The following is a 17,757-nucleotide window of genomic DNA, read 5'->3' as shown; positions in this document are numbered from 1 at the left end:
ATACAATAGCATAGTCACTTATTACTGTATATACAATAGTAGCACAGTCACCTATATTAGGTGACTATGCTATTGTATATACAGTAATAAGTGACTATGCTATTGTATATACAGTAATATAGGTGACTGTTATTGTATATACAGTAATATAGGTGACTATGCTATTGTATATACAGTAATATAGGTGACTGTGCTACTATTGTATCTACAGTAATAAGTGACTATGCTATTGTATATACAGTAATATAGGTGACTATGCTAGTGTATATACAGTAATATACGTGACTGCTATTGTATATACCAGGGGTCCTCAACTGGCGGACAGCTAACCGGACCCCTGGTCAGACCTCCTAACCGCCCCGGATCCAGTCCGTCCCAGGGAAGTTAGGAGGTCCCGCTCCCCACCGCACTGCCTCCCGCCCCATAGGCATACTGTCCTTAGATGTCAGTACGCCTGTGGGGCTGGGGGCAGTGTCGGTCCGGCCCCCGGCTGATACGTGCTCTCTGGGGACGTCGCGGGGATTCCCTAGCAGAGCGCGCACCACAGACCTCAGTGTACGCTGCCGGCCTGAACTTCCCGGAAGTACAGGCCGGAAGCGTACACTGAGGTGACTGGTGCGCGCTCTGCTGGGGAATCCCCGGCACAACCCTAGAGAGCGCGTATCAGCCGGGGGCCGGACCAGGAGAGAAGAAGAAGACAGGCGCGGCGGGGGAGCGAGGTGATAGGTGACTTGTGGTTGGTTTGTTTTTTTTTGACTGGGGGCCATCTATAAGGGGAGAGCGCACAGGGGGGGCTATATACTACAGGGGGGACTTCACAGGGGGGCTATATACTACTGGGGGGAGCTCACAGGGGGGCAATATACTACTGGGGGGAGCTCACAGGGGCTATATACTACTGGGGGGAGCTCACAGGGGGCTATATACTACAGGGGGAGAGCACAGGGGGGCTATATACTACTGCGGGGACCTCACAGGGAGCTATATACTACAGGGGGAGAGCACGGGGGCTATATATTACTGGCCGGAGCTCACAGAGGGCTATATACACTACAGGGGGGCTACATACTACTGGGAGGAGCTCACAGGGGGCTATATTCTACGGGGGGAGAGGGCACGGGGTAGCTATATACTACAGGGGGAGAGCACAGGGGGGCTATATACTACTGTGGGAAGCTCACAGGGGGCTATATACTAAAAGGGGAGAGCACAGGGGGCTATATACTACTGGGGGGAGCTCACAGGGGGCTATATACTACAGGGGGAGAGCACAGGGGGGCTATATACTACCGGGGGAGCTCACATGGGGGCTATATACTACAGGGGGAGAGCACAGGGGGGCTATATATTACTGGTGGGAGCTCACAGGGGGGCTATATACTACTGGGGGGAGCTCACAGGGGACTATATACTACAGGGGTAGAGCACATGGGGGGCTATATACTACAGGGGGAGAGCACAGGGGGCTATATACTACTGGGGGGATCACATAGGGGGGCTATATACTACTGGGGGAGAGCTCACAGGGGGGCTATAAATTACTGGTGGGAGCTCACAGGGGGGCTATATACTACTGGGGGGAGCTCACAGGGGACTATATACTACAGGGGTAGAGCACATGGGGGGCTATATACTACAGGGGGAGAGCACAGGGGGCTATATACTACTGGGGGGAGCACATAGGGGGGCTATATACTACTGGGGGAGAGCTCACAGGGGGGCTATATACTACTGGGGGGAGCTCACAGGGGGCTATATACTACTGGGGGGAGCTCGCAGGGGGCTATATACTACTGGGGGAGAGCGCACAGGGGGGCTATACACTACTGGGGGAGCAACAGGGGGACTATACACTACTGGGGGAGCAACAGGGGGGCTATATACTACCAGAGCAGTCACCGACTTTGTACCTAATATCAAAGGGCTGGTGAGAGAGAAAAAATGCCAGTTTTCCCCACTAATAAGCAGCAATTCTGTACGTAAATAGTTGAACGTTTGTGAAAAGTAACAAAACACGTTTCCTACTGATGTTCAGCTCGGACCTTCACCTGACAATAGACCCCGGTAAGCGGACCTTCACTAAAAGTTGTTGAGTACCCCTGGTATATACAGTAATATAGGTGACTATGCTACTGTATATACAGTAACATAGGTGACTATGCTATTGTATATTAAGTGTATATACAATAGCATAGTCACCTATGCTACTGTATATACACTAGCATAGTCACCTATATTACTGTATATACAATAGCAGTCACCTATATTTCTGTATATACAATAGCATAGTCACCTATATTACTGTATATACAATAGCATAGTCACCTACGCTTTTCTATTCAAACTGTGAAACATGAACACAAAATGCAGTGTGAACCTGAGCTTATACATACCTTCCAGTAATATACATAGACAAAAAACTACATACTGTATACAGACATGTTTATGTATATACACACAGACACACATTTATGTATACACACTTATGTATGCGAATACATTTATGCATATACATACACTTTTATGTACAGTATATATACACACACAGGCACACATATATGTATACAGACAGGCAGTATATATACATGTATACACACACACACACACACAGATACACACATTTATGTACAATATATATTTATATATACACACACACACACACACAACAGCTACCTCCCATCTTGGTGTGTGGCGCTTGCACCTTCTTTCCATTCTGGGACTGTCATGGAGGGGTCTGCTGGTGATGAAGACAACAATGCAGATGAGAGGCCCAGGACAGACAGAGCTGCAGACACTTCCTGGTCACCATGTGCTGTGTGGTGTCTGCAGGCTGCCATTCTTCACCTCCTCCTCTCTGGCCCGACAGCTGAGCAGCTCCCACAGGCAGGCGGATGTGCAGCAGGGGATGAGTAATGTTGCACATTCCCCCACGCTGCCGTCCTGCACCAAGTCAGACGCCTCCTGGGAGTGGGAGCTTAGCCACAGCAGTGTCCTCAGCAGGAGGCCGCCCCTCCCCCCTCCTATGTACAGCAGCAGCTGAAGACTCACAGGCTGTGAATCTCCCGACATGGGGCTGATGTAATCAGCTCCTGTATACTGCTTCCGGGTTCAGCCTGGTGGCGCCCCCTGCTGTTTGGCGCCCTAGGCCATCGCCTACCCCTGCCTACTCTTTGTCCCGACCCTGGGACTCACAGGTGACGTCTTCTTTGATCTGAGGCGTCACTTTCCCTTTTCCTCTCCATCCGGCCCAGTCCTCCATGATGATTCCTTCCAGATACGTTTCATCCCCTTAGAACCTGCGAGACAAACAATTTAGGCTCCGCACATTTCTAGCAACTTCCTTTCCTTTCTCCCCCCTGTAGGCTCCCATAGTAACTGCGCTGTGTGGGATGCCCCCTGTATGTAGGATCCCCTGCTGTGCCCCCTGTATGTAGGATTCCCAGCTGTGCCCCCATGAGCTAATAATGCCCCTAGAGGTGGCCCCCATGAACTAATAATGCCCCCAGAGGTACCCCCATGCACTAATAATGCCCCCAGAGATGCCCCCATGAGTTAATAATGCCCCCAGAGGTGCCCCCATGAACTAATAATGCCCCCAGAGGTGCCGCCATATACTAATAATGCCCCCAGAGGTGCCCCCATGGGCTAATAATGCCCCCAGAGGTGCCGCCATATACTAATAATGCCCCCAGAGGTGCCCCCATATACTAATAATGCCCCCAGAGGTGCCCCCATACACTAATAACGCCCCCAGAGGTGCCCCTATACACTAATAACGCCCCCAGAGGTGCCCCTAAAAAAAACAAACATCCTACTCACCTAATCCGCGCTGTGCAGGCAGCAGCTCTTCCTCCTCCTCTTCGGGCTCCATCTTGCGAGCCGCAGGGACGGGACTTCCGGCAGACGTGATGACGTCACATCATCACGCCTGCCGGAGGGGCACATGATCACAGCCCGGCCTCCCATAGGCTGCTGGTATGAAGTGCCGGCAGCCTATGGGAGAGAATACAGGAGGAGGACGCTGACAGGTCCTGCTCCTGTATTCTGATCGCTTTAATGTTCCGCCCATTAAACATTAAAGCGATCAGTGCATCCCGAGAAGCTGCGTGGCCGCAGCTTCTCGGGAAGCTCAAAAACAGGTGGCAAGGGGGGCCATGCGGCCCCCCCCAGCGTAGCGGTCGGGGGGCGGCGGCCGGCGGGTCCGCCGGGCCCCCCCCCCCATGTCTCTTAGGGTCCGGGCCCCATACGGCAGTACTACTTGTACTGCCCTATCGGCGGCCCTGGGTATGGTGATGATGATGGAACAAGAGGATGATGAGGGGTGTAGTGGTATGATGATGGGGGGTGTAGTGGTATGATGATGATGAAGGAACAAGAGGATGATGGGGGGTGTAGTGGTATGATCATGGAACAAGAGGATGATAGGGGGTGTAGTGGTATGGTGATGATGAAGGAACAAGAGGATGATGGGGGGTGTAGTGGTATGATGATGGAACAAGATGATGATGGGGGGTGTAGTGGTATGATGATGATGGAACAAGAGGATGATGGGGGGTGTAGTGGTATGATGATGATGATGGAACAAGAGGATGATGAGGGGTGTAGTGGTATGATGATGAAGGAACAAGAGGATGATGAGGGGTGTAGTGGTATGATGATGATGGAACAAGAGGATGATGAGGAGTGTAGTGGTATGATGATGAAGGAACAAGAGGATGATGAGGATGTAGTGGTATGGTAAAGGAACAAGAGGATGATGAGGGGTGTAGTGGTATGATGATGAAGGAACAAGAGGATGATGAGGGGTGTAGTGGTATGATGATGATGGAACAAGAGGATGATGAGGGGTGTAGTGGTATGATGATGAAGGAACAAGAGGATGATGAGGATGTAGTGGTATGGTAAAGGAACAAGAGGATGATGAGGGGTGTAGTGGTATGATGATGAAGGAACAAGAGGATGATGAGGGGTGTAGTGGTATGATGATGAAGGAACAAGAGGATGATGAGGGGTGTAGTGGTATGATGATGATGGAACAAGAGGATGATGTGGGGTGTAGTGGTATGATGATGGAACAAGAGGATGATGGGGGTGTAGTGGTATGATGATGATGGAACAAGAGGATGATGAGGGGTGTAGTGGTATGATGATGATGGAACAAGAGGATGATGAGGGGTGTAGTGGTATGATGATGATGGAACAAGAGGATGATGAGGGGTGTAGTGGTATGATGATGAAGGAACAAGAGGATAATGGGGATGTAGTGGTATGATGATGGAACAAGAGGATGATGAGGGGTGTAGTGGTATGATGATGAAGGAACAAGAGGATGATGGGGATGTAGTGGTATGATGATGATGAAGGAACAAGAGGATGATGGGGGTGTAGTGGTATGATGATGAAGGAACAAGAGGATGATGGGGGTGTAGTGGTATGATGATGAAGGAACAAGAGGATGATGGGGGGTGTAGTGGTATGATGATGGAACAAGAGGATGATGGGGGTGTAGTGGTATGATGATGAAAGGGCAGGAGGATGAAGGGGTGGTAGTATTATGATGGAGGTGTTTGTAGTATGATTATGAAAGGGCAGGAGGATGAAGGGGTAGTAGTATGATGATGGAGGGGCAGGAGGATGAAAGGGGTAGTAGTATGGTGATGAAGGGGCAGGAGGAGGGGACAACATGGGGGGCATCTGTAAGGGGGATAAAATGGGGGGCCATCTATATGGGGGATAACATGGGGGGCATCTATAAGAGGGACAACACAGGGGGCCATCTATAAGGGGGAAACATTGGGGGCCATCTATAAGGTGGACTACATGGGGGGTGTATACAATAGGGCATGCACAGAGGGGGGCATGTACTGTAAGGGGGGGTCACATAGTGTCAGGGCTACCTACTAAATGAGGGTGTAAAGGGTCCAGTACAGATGTGCAGTTTTTAGAGAGATGAGGATGGTGTCAGTGTGAGGAGCCTAATATGTCTGTCTGGCAGATTCTGTGGATTCGTGGCCCAGAGAAGTTCTCCTAATGGCCCAGGGCAGATGGAGAAGATGAAAAGGGAAGAACTCCGATCAGAGAAGACGTCCCCTGTGAGTCACTTGATATAACTGCACTGTAATGTATATGGTGTATAGATCCTGTGTACAGTGCGTCCACCTCTATATGACTGTATGAAGTGATATTGGTCTATGTACAGAGGATTATATTCAGTAGCAGCGGTGGTGTTAGTCACTATGTGGTGGTATTATTTGTTACTTGTTATACTGGATTTGGCCAGTAACAATATGATGGTGATAGTTGTGGTGTGGCGGTAATATTTCCCCTTGTGTACTGGTAATATTGGCAATATTGGTCTCAGTAAACAGGATTTGTTTAGTAACAGTATGGCGGTAATAATATTTCCTGTATACTGGTATTATTGGTAATATCAGTCTTGAGATATATATATACCAATAGCATCGAGAAAGGGGGGGCCCAAGTTGACCTCTTGCACCAGGGCCCAAGAGACATTAGCTACGCACCCTGGGGGCGGCATTCAGTGGCAGATTATAATATGGGCGGTTCGGGCGGCCGCCCACATTATAATCCGCCACTGATTGTACTATGTACCGGAGACCCCCGCGCCCGGACAGCATCTGTAATTAGATGCTGGGAGCGGGGGAGACTGTATTCATAAGCGCCACGCTGTAATGAATCAGCCGCGCGGTGCTGTTACTACAGCACGGCGCTTATAAATACAGTCTCCCCCGCTCCCAGCATCTAATTACAGATGCTGTCCGGGCGCGGGGGTCTCCGGTACCGGCATTCCACGTCCGTGATCCGTTAGGATCACGGAACGTGGGAATGCAGCCTTAGTCCCCCGGCTGATGTGCGGCTGCCGGGGGTGTCCCATCCTGTCCCCAGCAGCGCGCGCATCAGAGAGCTCCCTGTGCGCCGGAAATCACAGCCACAGGCGCACGGGGAGCTCTCTGATGCGCACGTTGCCGGGGACAGGACGGGACACCCCGGGCAGCCGCACATCAGCCGGGACCAGACCAGAGAGGCTCGACGGGGGAACGGATGGCAGGTGAGTTGTGTGCTGTTTTTTTTTTTTTGTTTTTGTTTTATCTGCTGTGCGGGGGGGGGGACCATATATAAGGGAGAGGGGAGAGGGGGACCATCTATAAGGGAGAGGGGGACAATCTATAAGGGGGGGGGAAGAGGGGGACCATCTATAAGGGGGGGGGAGGGGGACCATCTATAAGGGGGGGCAGAGGGGGACCATCTATAAGGGGGTGGGGAAAGAGGGGGACCATCTATAAGGGAGGGGAGAGGGGGACCATCTATAAGGGAGGGGGGAAAGAGGGGGACCATCTATAAGGGAGGGGGGAAAGAGGGGGACCATCTATAAGGGAGGGGAAAGAGGGGGACCATCTATAAGGGAGGGGGAGAGGGGGACCATCTATAAGGGAGGGGGGAGAGGGGGACCATCTATAAGGGAGGGGGGAGAGGGGTCCATCTATAAGGGGGGGAGAGGGGAACCATCTATAAGGGAGAGGGGACCATCTATAAGGGGGAAGAGGGGGACCATCTATAAGGGGGGGAGAGGGAAGAGGGGGACCATCTATAAGGGGGGGGGGAGAGGGGGACCATCTATAAGGGAGGGGGGGAAGAGGAGGACCATCTATAAGGGAGGGAAAAGAGGGGAACCATCTATAAGGGAGGGCGAGAGGGGGACCATCTATAAGGGAGGGGGAGAGGGGGACCATCTATAAGGGGGGGAGAGGGGGACCATCTATAAGGGGGGGGAGAGGGGGACCATCTATAAGGGGGGGAAGAGGGGGTCCATCTATAAGGGGGGGAAGAGGGGGACCATCTCCTAAAAGATCAGCACCCTCCTCTCCTGACATCATCTGTGCTGCTGGGACTTCTCCTATAGGATTAGCACCCTCCTCTCCTGACCTCCTCTGTGCTGCTGGGACCTCTCCTATAGGATTAGCACCCTCCTCTCCTGACCTCCTCTGTGCTGCTGGGACCTCTCCTATAGGATTAGCACCCTCCTCTCCTGACCTCCTCTGTGCTGCTGTGACCTCCCCTATAAGATCAGCCCCCTCCTCTCCTGACATCCTCTGTGCAGCAAGGGACCAAACATTATGTTTATTGGGGACAGCAGTGGGGGGGGGGGCAGTAGTGGATTATAATGTGGGCGGATTGACGGGGGGGCGTCATCCTATAGTTCGCCTCGGGCAGCAGAGAGGCTAGAATCACCCCTGGGTGCCATGGGCACTTGCCAGTACCCACTGGTGAGGTCCAAGGTGGAGAAGTAGGCGGCTGACCCCAAAGCGGCAATAGACTCTTCAATCCGGGGTAATGGATAGGCATCCTTGTGGGTGATTGTGTTTATCTTCCTATAATCCACGCAGAATCGGATGTTACCGTCTTTCTTTTTCACGAGGACAATAGGGGCGGCCCACGGACTCTGACTTTCTTGGATGACATTAGAGTCTTTCATCTCTTTAAGCAGTTTCTTGACCTGCTGATAGCTGGCAGGGGGAATTGGCCGATGCTTCTCCTTGATAGGCAAATGGTCTCCAGTATTTAGTCGATGCTGGACCAGAGTGGTCTTCCTAAAATCAAGGGAGTGCTTGCTGAAGGCCTCGTGGTACCGCTTGGCAACTTTGAGGATGCCGTGGAGATATTCGAGGGGAGTGTTGGCGTCGCCAATGTGGAGTTCATCCCACCAAGGGACAGGGGCCCTGTTTGAGTCTCTTTGGGTACAGCGGATAGACCTTTGATAGGCAATAGTCTACTCACAGACAACGTCCTCAGGATCAAGTTTATAAAGCATGGGCACAGTAGTGAACTTAGGTAAGTCAGCGGCGGAGTCCCCAAGATTCACCAGGCATACAGGGACCTGACCATTGGAGACAGTCACCAGGCTCCTAGCGGCTCTGACGAGGGGTTGTCCCTCGATCTCAATAGCATCCAACAGAGCGGCATAGTCAGCATTGTCAAGGCCCGGGCGGACTCTGCACCAGATAAGAAACTCACTGTTAGCCGTGATGGTGATCGGGCAAGCGTCCTTAGTGCGGACATGGCAGATTTCTTCTCACTAATTGGCAAACCTCCGCGGAGCGGTGAGCGTCTTGATTGTCTTCTGGACAGCTTGCCTGTATTGAGAGGAAGCATGAGACAGGGAGGCATGTAAAGCATTGAGTACTTCAGCAAACACATGGCGAATAACATTCATGCCTAACACAACAGTGCCGCCATCTCCCTGGGCCTCAGTGACAATGACACCCTGCCGAGGTAGTTCTCAGCTACCAATACAGATAGTCGGTTCCCAGTACCCTAGTTGCACAATAGGCCGGCCATTGCTAGCAATAAGCTTTAAACGGTATTCCTCAATGGGCTCAAGGCCTTTAGGTTCCAATGTTCCTCAAAAACATGTAAAGGTATCGTGGTAACCTGGGAACCAGTGTCTATAAGGGGCCTCCAAGGGGACATTGTCTATCCAGAGAGTCACATGTGGGCATTGTGAGAGGAATTTAGAAAACCACTGTGCTTCTTGCGGGCCTGGGGTGTGACCTCCTGGGTGTTGGCCCTCGGACCCAGGGGTAGCCCGTTTAACTGATAGCACTGGGATCAGTAGTGTCCATGCCGCCTACAGTGGCGACAATAGGGTCGTTCAGGAGCTCTAAGTCTGTGTGGGCGAGGCCCATCAGGCTCCCCGTAGTCGGGATAGAAGTCCTGAGGTACAGGTGCAGCAGAGGCCCCTTGCAGCCCCCTTAGGGCTTGGCAGAGAGAGTCAACCACCTGTGTGAGAAGGTCGGGGGCCACTGGTGGATTGGCACAGACCGGCTGTTGAGCAGATTGTACAGCGGAAACAGGTGGGGCCACAACTGAGCCTGGAGGTGAGGAGGTGGGTCCCACTGGATCTAGAGGATCCGGACCTGGGGTACAGCCAGCACAGGGAGTGTCGGTGCCAACCACCCTTAGAGCCAGAGTCTTAAAGTCCAGGAAAGGCATTGTAGGGTTTTGGGCGGCTAGCATACGCAGTTGGCTCTGGATGAGTCTAGAATCCACCCCCTCTATGAAACGGTCAGTTATCATGCTCTCTACTGCCGAGGGTTCTATAGTGTCCACTTGCCTGAGGGCCCGATAGGCAGATTGGAGGGCTAGCGCATAGTCCCTGAGGGTCTCACCTGGCCTCTGACGCCGGTCATAGAACTTGAGGCGGACCTCCGTGGGTGACTGTACCTCAAATTCTTTGCTTAGCCGGACCAGGATCTGTTGGACGTCAGTTTTCTCAGAGGGAGGCCAGGACCGTACTTTCTCAGCAGCGGGACCCTTGAGTTGTCCTAACAGTAACTGCACCTGCTGAGTGGGAGAGAGTGAGACAAGTTCAAGTGTGCGGGAGATTTTCTCCTTGAATGCAGCTAGCGTGTGGGGTTCCCCTTTATAGCTGGGGAGATTGGAGGGTCCGATGAAGAACGGCACGGCTGCTGTGACTATAGCGGCAGGGGCAGGAGCACGTGCTGCAGGCGGACTGCCTGACCCATCAGAGTCACTATCGCCACTAGACATGATGATGGGATCCGGGGTGCTGCGCCTTTAAGGGAGCGGGACTGTGCTGGAGCGCCGGGCAGGTGGGCCAGATGATGAGAAGGTGCAGAGCTTGTAGGTGGCTGCCGGCGATGACAGTCTTGGAGCAGCAGGACCAGCAGACACAGCGGTGCAGTACGCCCGGGGTTGAGGAGATAGGGCGGAAGTCGGCTCCAGAGCTTCCGGCGGTCCAGTCCCAATCTTCTTCCCCCTTGCAACGGAGGCTGGGGCACCGCAGGGCCGGGGCGGAGCTTGAGCGGCGCGCGCCCGAGGGAGACACGTCAGTCCACTTGTTTAACCCCTCCGTAGGCCGCAGCGCGGCAATGTCAAAGTCTCTAGGGGGGTAACAGTACAGTTCTGGGCACTTAAAACTGGCACAACACAGTCAGATCCTGTTCGTGATGCCAAAATTTGCGATGCCCTGACCCGTGAGGGTCACTGCGCAGTGCAGGTGTTGTGAGCGGGCAGCTGCAGGGTATAGGCTTGTCACAGTATAGGGCCTGAGGGTGGCACAGCTGAGGGACCGGTCTGCGGATACTGCGGTAGAATTGCTACTGGGCATGCGATTCTTCGCTGTACCTAGTCAGGGCACCAATAAACGGACACCAATGCCAGGGTTCAGTAACAGCGGTGGTTACACTTTTATTGTAACTGAGGTAACTGGTAGCAACAGTCTCTTCCGGATGCAACCGGGTATATAGCTGACTTGTAAAGACAGAGCTAAGGTTGTGCTGCATTGGCTGCGGTGAAACGTGCAGGATGATGGGAGTAGTAATGAGAGAGGAATAGAGGAGCTGAGTGGATTTAGAGTACTTGCGGTATGAATCTTGACTTGATGAGTAGATGAATAACAGGAACGACACCCAGATGAGAGGATACTCCAGGCACTTGAGCAGACGGACAGCCAGGAACTGTTACAGCAGAGCACCAGGTCCGCTCTTCTGAAGGTGAAGAGAGACACAAGCACACAACTTGCCTCCTGAAGGTGGAGGACAAGACTGAGGTAGAACAGGAAGTCACATGGTACTCCTGGCCAAAGCTCGACGGCCATTGGAGGAACCATGGTTACAGGGCATGGTCACGTGATCCTCAGCCTTTGCCTACCACTGCACAGAGTTAAACACATATACAATATACATGAACCTGAGAATAATAGGGACTATATAGTCACAGTTGCAGTGCAAATAGTTTCCAGAACAGGCATGGCTGTAATAGCAAAAGTGAACTGACAGTGAGAAACACACAGCGTGTTCTGGGACACTGCATATGGACTTCCTAGGGCTGCATCCAACTTCTTCAGCCATCCTTATTCAAATGCCCAACGATTAGACTCGTGCATGCTCAAGTTGCATTCACCTCTAGAAGACACATCTTGAAACAAATATTAAGCACAAGCACACAAAGAAAATTTCCTATAAAGTATACAATTATTATTTTTTTTTTAAACATTTTTTTTTAAACATTTTATTCATTTTCAGTAAAGTAACAATATACATAACATAAGACTACAGACTGGACATAAGCAAAATCGGGACATGCCATGCGTCAGTAGGTTACCTGGTTGTCCAGGGAAAAATGATTTTTTGTATTAGGAAAGGGTTAACCAAGGTTAACCCTTCTCTAATATACTTACCTGTCATTAGATGTCTGCTCTGGGAGATCGCTGGGCCGGTCACGTGACTTGCTTGCTTCAGATCTTCTGTCTTCCTGTCATTCTCCGGACCGGAAGCTTCTCCTGTCTCTGCTTCTGGTTCGGTGACGTCAGCTGCACTGAGCTCTTCTGCGCCTGTGCCAGCCTCTCCCTCTTCTTATTGGCTGCAGAGTACTTGAGCCTGATTGGCTACACAGTAGCCTGTGCAGATCAAGCGTGAGGGGGACTTGTGAAGACGGAGGGGCTTGATTTCTGTCAGGCAGGTCCCAGCAGATCACACTCTCGGCAGCAGCACAGGCAGTGTCTCCTCATCCCCAGAGTGAGTCTGAGTCATCCTGAGAGGGGAGAATGCTGTGTGTGCTGCTGCAGTTCTGATCGCTTCAACACTTCGTTCTGTCACAACTGTTCCCTGACACACAAATCATCTCCTCTGCCGTCCTAACCCCCCCTCCCCCCCTCCCCACACACAGAGAAGCCGTCAGGGGAAACCTTCATGTACATAGAGCTGAAGCAGCTGGGGGGAGCACTCTTGGCAGCAGCAGAAACAGCCACAGATGACTTCTGCACATCTTATTTCTGTGTTTTTTTCTTTCAAATAGAAATCATCACCACCTGGTTCCCCATCCCTTTTTTATTTATTTATTCAGAATTAGATCTATTTTATAGACTATTTCCCTCTTGCTTCATCAGCTTCCCACTATGGTGCAGTGGTAAGTGACAGGTTTACCATGCACACTGACCAGGGTTCACATCCCATCAGTGAACTTTTTTTTTTTTTTTCCAATTATGACTTGTGCTAGATATTATGGTGATTGTAGTTCCTCTGCAAACAAGAAACACTGAGGGTAATATAAAAACAAGATGAATTCTCAAGTCTTCCCATCCTTATAAGCTACTATATATATTGCAGGAAGTGGTGTTTGTTTACATTCAGAAACAGTGCTCTCTACTGACATCTCTGGCGGAGTCAGGAACTGTCTAGAGCAGCAGCAAGTGCCCATAGAAAACCTCTCCTGCTCAGGACAGTTCCTGACTCCGCCAGAGATGTCAGTAGAGAGCACTGTTTCTGAATGTAAACAAACAAGATTTCCTGCAGGACATACAACAGTGTATAAGTATGGGAAGACTTGAGATTTTTAAATAGAAGTAAATTACAAATCTATTTAACTTTCTGATACCAGTTGATTTGAAAGAAAAAAAAATTTCGCTGGACAACCCCTTTAACCCTTTGAGGACCAGGCCCAAAATGACCCAGTGGACCGCGCAAATTTTGATCTTAGTGCTTTCGTTTTTCCCTCCTCCCCTTCTAAGAGCTCTAGCACTCTCAGTTTTCTATCTACAAGCCATGTAAGTGCTTGTTTTTTACAGGAATAGTTGTACTTTGTAATGGCGTCATTCATTTTACCATAACATGTATGATGGAATTCCAAATATATTATTTATGAAGATATAAATAGGTGAAATCGTAAGAAAGAATGCAATATGGTAACGTTTGGGGGGTTCCTGTGTCTATGTAATGCACTATATGGTAAAAGCGACATGATACCATTATTCTATAGGTCAGTCCGAACACAACCATATGCAGGTTACACAGATTCTCTAATGTTATATATTTTTTTTTTTATGAAATCCTTTTTTTTGGCAATTAAATATTAATAAAATGGGCCTATTGTGACGCTTATAACGGTTTTATTTTTTCACCTATGGGGCTGTATGGGGTGTCATTTTTTCCGCCATGATCTCTAGTTTTTATTAATACCATATTTGTGAAGATCGGACGTTTTGATCACTTTTTATTGATTTTTTTAATATATAATGTAACATAAAATCGGTAATCTGCGCACTTTTTCCCCTCTTTTCGTGTACGCCGTTTACCGGTCGCAATGACGCTTGTTATATTTTAATAGATCGGACAATTACGCACGCTACGGTATATTATATGTTTATCTATTTATTTATTTTTATATGTTTTATTTATATAATGGGAAAGGGGGGTGATTTAGACTTTTATTGGGGGAGGGGTTTTGGGATAGTGTGTTAGTGTTTTGAACTTTTTTTTTTACACTTTTGAAGTCCCTTTGGGGGACTTCTACATACATTAGTTTGATTTATACACTGATGAATGCTATGCCATAGGCATAGCATTGATCAGTGTTATCGGCGATCTGCTCATTGAGCCTGCCTGTGCAGACCTCCAGCAGTCCGTTTCAACGATCGGGACCCCCGCAGTCACACTGCGGGGGTCCCGATCGGTAAGTGACAGGGGACTCCCCCTGTCACTTACACTTAAACGCCGCGGCCGCGCCGCGATCGCGGCGTTTAAGGGGTTAATGACACGCGGCGGCGCGATCGCTGCAGCGTGTCATTACCGGTGAGGTCCCGGCTGCTCACTGCAGCCGGCCCCCACCTCCATAGCGGGAATACCACCCATGACGTAAGGTTACGTCATGGGTCGTCTGGGGACAGACTTCCATGACGTAACCCTACGTCCAGGGTCGTCTAGGGGTTAAGTAAGGTGGGTAGAGTTCTCACAGTGGTAGGTAAAAGTCTCTATGTGGTTGCACACAGTTCCCGATTATGCATAACAGAAAGGGGATGGATCGAGAAATAGAAACAGCTAAGAGTAGCTACCTTTCAAATAGATTTTTAATAGTGATATTTTTATTTCCTTCTTTTGTAGAATGCATTCCAAGCAATACAAGGATCATAAACCTCACCAGTCACTATGGGTATGGCGGAATAGGAATGCTATCAGCAAAGTCGGAAGAGCATACAATCAGGAGAAGTAAACACAGCCAGCAGGGCAGACCGGAACATTAGGACTGGACCAGGTTATCTAAGTATGGTGTAGTTTGTTATTTATATACACATCAGGCTGTATGGTTTTAGCATAAATTAGAATTCCCTATCAAAGAGTCCAGTTGCATGATGATGAAATCATTGCCTTTACCCTCCTCATAGTCATTCTCCTCACAGACTAAGAGCATGTTCACACGTTGTAAGAGACCGGCCGTTCTGTGACCCAGCCGGGTCATGGAACGGCCGGTCTCTGAAAAGATCATCCCGGATGATTTTTAGCGCCGCAGTGTTCTGATGCGGGTGCATCCGTGCGCACCCACATCAGAACTCCCCACAGAACACTATGGAGCGAGCGTCCAGATCCGCTCGCTCCATTGTGTGCACTGACATGGTTTTCTGCAAACATCTAAAATTAAAATAAGAAAACATTCCTTTTTTTTGGTTTGTGTTCAGATAGCCTTAAGATGAGGCACTCCCGCTGCCCTATTCACACATGGCAGTTGGTGTCACTGAGATTGATATTTAGACCTTTGCATCTCGAGCTATTAAAATAATCATTGAATATTAATTCACATTCCCCAGTGTCAAGGTGATTCGATCAACTGAATACATGAAATACATTTTTAATCTCCCCACCACCAGTTATCACTTATTTTTTTTTAATACAAATAAGGAAGAATCTGCCGATCATAACCTGGAGGACAGAAGTTTCTTACCAGCCTTGTAATTACTTGGGTATTTGACTTGGGTCTTTAACAAAAAAAAAAAAAAAAATGCAACTACACATGATAACAGAAACCAGCCATAAACTAGGGGTCATTGATTCATATGGTTACTGATTTTACATGTAATGTTTACATTCCTTCACGGATTTCACTGCACTCTTCAGCAGTTTTCCAATATTCTCATAATGGTCATAGTGAAAATAAATACTGAAATCAAATATTCTAAAATACATATAAAATAATATGGCTGCTTTTTTTCCAACCTGTCCTTAGCTTGGTGTCAGTGGCGCAGATACCGCGGACGCAGCAGTCGCCGATGCGACCGGGCCGCTACCAAGGGGGGGGGGGGGCGCGATGTACCAAAGCTCTATGACTCTGGTTCACATTTATATTGGATATATATATCCTTTCATTGTGTAGATGTCTCAGGGATCAGGAGACAGATCTTTGGCATGTAGAGCCACATGTAAGAGAAAGCATCTTACTCGTGGGTCCTGTAATACTCCACTGCCTGATGGTTGTGAATTACCTATTTGCTCTATTTGTAGAGCTCATGAATCTCCAGAGGAAGAAAATCTTTCCAGCAGACAAATGATGTCTTGGATAAAGCAGTTTGTTTAGGAAGGAAATTACCCTGAAAGGCTAATATTTCTTTCCCTTACTAGTAATATTAAACTGATTTTTATTGTTTTCTCCTTTTCTAAGCTCTGTCACAATTCAAGGACTCCTTCACCAATGAGACAAGTGCAGAACAAAGGGAGCTACAACCCCCAAGGAGGTCCAGAACTGAAGCATCTCCTTCCCAAGATTTCATCTGCATGGATGAATTACAGGTTCTGGATGAGATCTATTCTTCCACATCAGATAGTGAAGTAGTTCAAGATATCAATCTCTTTCCTATGGAAAGGATGGATAAATTATTTAAGTCTCTGGATCCGGGAAGTTGCATGCAGGATGAGTCTACAGGGGATGACGGAGGCCCTAAAAATATGAGAGCATTTAAGTTTACTGAAGTTATTAAAAGACTGATGTCTCATGAATGGAATTTTCCAGAATAGGGCAGATTTTTGAACAAAAGGTTTAAAACCATGTTTTCTATCGAAGACGAGCAGAAGAAATGGGGTGAACCCCCTAAGGTGGACAGTGCATTGTTGTTCCCAGTTTAGATGGGTCTAATTTTACTGATCCTATGGATCGCAAGATAGAAAGTGTCCTAAGATGTGGTTACCTAACAGGTACTGCTCAAGCTAAAACTTTCATTTCAGCATAAATTGTGGCCATCCATTTATATTATTATAAATAAATACTATACTTTTTCTTTTAAAAAATGATGAAAATCAGAGAGATATTTTATAAGCATTAGCTATTGGATGTAAACGTGACTAACTAACCATTATTTTGATGGTCCTAATGCAATAGAATCGCCTTATTACCACATGATCTATAATAAGAAGCAAATCCCAGGCTTTACAATAATTTCCTATTTTGAACTGACTTGGTAACTGACATCAATAGATCAATTACATGTTTAACATGAATTAAAATTAGAATACATTTAAAATACAATTAGAATGTTACTTAATAGATCTTAATGTGTATAATCAGAAAGGGGCCTATAGGCCAGAGGATAAATGCCTCAGTGTCTAAGTATGCGCATTCTGGTTCTAGTCCTCCTGCAGAAAAAAAAAAAAAAACATTTTTGTTTTTACTTTATAATTATAAATACATTATATAATAAAATGGTAAAAGATACTGGTTTATGTTTATTATATTCATTATACTGTATGCGTAAAAATAAGAATGAAGTGGAAATACTGGATAAAGATTTTAGCCAGATTATGTGGCATCTACACCTATAAGCACAGTGGCCTCATTTACTGCATGAGGTAAGTCTGAAGCTTATACTGTATATACAGTATATTTCTCTTTTGACAAGCATGTCAAACCTATTGTTATGCCCTAGGTCAATGTGATGTGATATAGATACATATTGAG

This window comes from Dendropsophus ebraccatus, chromosome 4 (genome assembly GCF_027789765.1).
Source record: "Dendropsophus ebraccatus isolate aDenEbr1 chromosome 4, aDenEbr1.pat, whole genome shotgun sequence".
NCBI lineage: Eukaryota > Metazoa > Chordata > Amphibia > Anura > Hylidae > Dendropsophus > Dendropsophus ebraccatus.
The sequence above is the reverse complement of the archived record's forward strand: the minus strand, read 5'-3'. Positions refer to the sequence as shown.